Source organism: Euphorbia lathyris, chromosome 4 (assembly GCF_963576675.1).
Source record: "Euphorbia lathyris chromosome 4, ddEupLath1.1, whole genome shotgun sequence".
Classification (NCBI taxonomy): Eukaryota; Viridiplantae; Streptophyta; class Magnoliopsida; order Malpighiales; family Euphorbiaceae; genus Euphorbia; species Euphorbia lathyris.
The window spans coordinates 19391579-19394593 of record NC_088913.1 but is presented as its reverse complement, the minus strand read 5'-3'; positions in this window follow the sequence as shown (position 1 = coordinate 19394593).

The following is a 3015-nucleotide window of genomic DNA, read 5'->3' as shown; positions in this document are numbered from 1 at the left end:
TTCTCTGTTCTCAGTTCTCTATCAAATTACACTACCCCTCTTCGTGACCCTGCATAATTTCCGTTTCATGAGAAGATAATGGTCGCCACCAAGAAGGGAATGGCTAGACAGAGAAGGTTAATACCACATCACCATCTCAGAATCATCAGTCGCCTCAAGTGGGTTCAAATAAGCTATGACTTGAGTTTTTAGTTTTTAATTTTAATTAGGATTCGCGAACGTAATTATGGGGTTCATGATTAATGAATACTTTTAGATTGGTTTTTTGTTTTGATTGTAATGTGATTATTTATCTTAACAAATCTTTAATCCAGAATTGGAAACTCGAGAAGAACTCCACAACGTGTTGAAGGAGAGTGATGTGGGTACTCTAAGAAGGATCGATTAGTTTTAATTATGTTTCTTGAATGGTATTTTTCAGTTTAATTATTTAATTATATTCACTTATATCAGAAAGAAGCAAAAGCTCAACTTCTGGAAGTGAAGCAAAGAGATTTCTATGGCAATGGAAGATACTGGGACCTCTTAGTGTTTGGAACATGCACTACATGTATTCTTGAATTTCTTTATTTTTCCATTTATGTTTATTTCAATATAAAATTTCTTTATTGCTGCCTAATATCTACCATATTGAGTATCTTTAGGAACTCTAGGAGCTTCAGGTACAATTTGGCCAATTTTTATTGATATTTACATACAAAATGTAATAATAAAATTTTAGATTAATATCTAACTTTTTTTACAATTGACGATTGAAATCAAATTGAAATTGTTGATTTTACTTGATTAGAGGCCTTAGTCTAAGTTATTGCTTTTATTGATGAATTCCCAAGCAGCTTAATTTTGTGCATGTTGTTTTCGCCTAATCCTGTTACTGTGTCACGAAAATGCCCAAAATAGAGATGAGAAGGCACATGAATGTGGGTATGTTTCCAAAAATTACCTGGCTTGTTGCTTCTGTTATCCCTGCATTTCCAAAACTTAAACAATTTTATTAATTGGTCCAAGCAAACATATAAAAAGCGTACCAAATGAAATAATTGATCATCGTAAAGCTTGTGTTTCAGTTTTGATACATTTCGAGATTGGCACAATTTGTAAACTAGACTCTTCTACTTTGTAAAATCTGCCCCTTGATTGACAGCTGCAGAAAACAGCCCAAATTACATAATCAGAAGACACAGTGTGATAACTGATAATATCTTTTGTTGACATTGGAGATAGAGGTGAAATAAATTTTTTGGCAGGTGAGAGTTAGGAGTGACTAATAAGTGATTTGATTTTTGTAGAATTTTGCAGATACAAATAAGTCTTGTTTTTAAAGAGCGATGCAATACTTATTATTTAAAAATTAAAGGCAAAGTGTCATAATCTTTAGCTTCTTTAACCCTTTAATCAAGTATATATTATTAGCTTTAATCAAGTCTTTGATAGTTAAATGAAATTTGTTTTTCCTATTATAATAGAGTTTATGAAAAGATGGGTTTGGGTTCTTGTTATTCTTAGCTATTCATACTTGTAGTTGATATAAGTCTCTAGATCTCTCTAATAATATACATGACTGCCACTAAGTCTAATATTTGTTTTAATTTAATTTGGTTTATTCTTATGTGTATTAAGCATTGAATCGTTTGCAGTAGCAGGTTGGTGTATTTTTTTTGCTCTAATCATATATTTACAGTGAGATTCAAGAAAGGGAGCAGCAGCGAAGATATTTAGCAAAAAGCTCTCAAGTGACTCAAGATTAATTTGTGCTGAAATAATTTCCCGGAACGAGCACATGTATATAGTCAAGTACAATCACTTACCAAACTGTGCAAAGCTAACGGGTGGAGAGCATCATAGAAAGGCGATTAGTCCAAATTTATCACCAAATAATTTGTTCTACAGACACATTGTAATGTGATAATATATATTAAATATATGACAATAAAGTATTTTGTTATTATATGATAATATTCAATGACAATCTTTATCATTAATTGAAGTGTACCTTTAGTGATAATATAATTGTCACTGATTATTACTCTTTAGTGACAAATGAAATGCTAAAGCGACAATTTTGACAGTTATAATGTCGTTAAAATTCTGTAATTCCAATTTAATATAGATATTTGTCACCTTAAACTACACATTTCATTGAAAAAATATTTTGTCAGTATAATATTGATGTTTCATGACGAAATTTAATCTTAAGTGATAAAAATTATGACAGTTAAAATGTCACTTAAACCTGTGTTTTAATTTTGACGAAATTTGAATTGCGTCATTTAAATATTCACTATTCATGACAAAATTAAGTCTTACGTGACAAAACATTCACAATAATCGTGACAAAATAAGTGTCACTAAAACAAAATAGAATAGTGACACATGTTTTTTCGTCATATAAAAGTAAATCATTTATGACAGAATGAAAAATCATCATATATACATAATATCACGCTCCTACTGTGACATTCACTATAACAACATATTTTCGTCACTTATTGTTTATTGTGACGAAAAATCATGTTTTCGTGACAATTTTTGTGCGTCATAAAATATGAAATTTCTTGTAGTGTCTTGTAATTCATTAACATGATCAACATGTATAGGAACAACAACTTGAGAGGAAGCTACAGGAAAGAGAACATGCACTCTAACTTCTTGAATTTCCACATTTCGTGGTTCCAAAATCCCACTGACTTCATCATTCTCAATGAACCTAGCATTTCCAGTTTCAACAATTCTTGTACTATGGTTAGGACAATAGAATATATACCCTTTATATTTTTCTGGATAACCAATGAAAAAACCACTGATTGTATACAGGTGCCTTAAACTGGGTTTCCTTCCTGTCCACAGTTCAAAAGGAGTCTTTGGAACTGCCTTACTAGGAACCGTATTTAATAAATACACAGCGGTTTTTAAAACATGCATCCACAATGATTTGGGTAAAGATGAATTGCTTAACATACTTCTAACCATATCCATTAATGTACGATTACGCCTTTCTGCAACACCGTTTTGTTG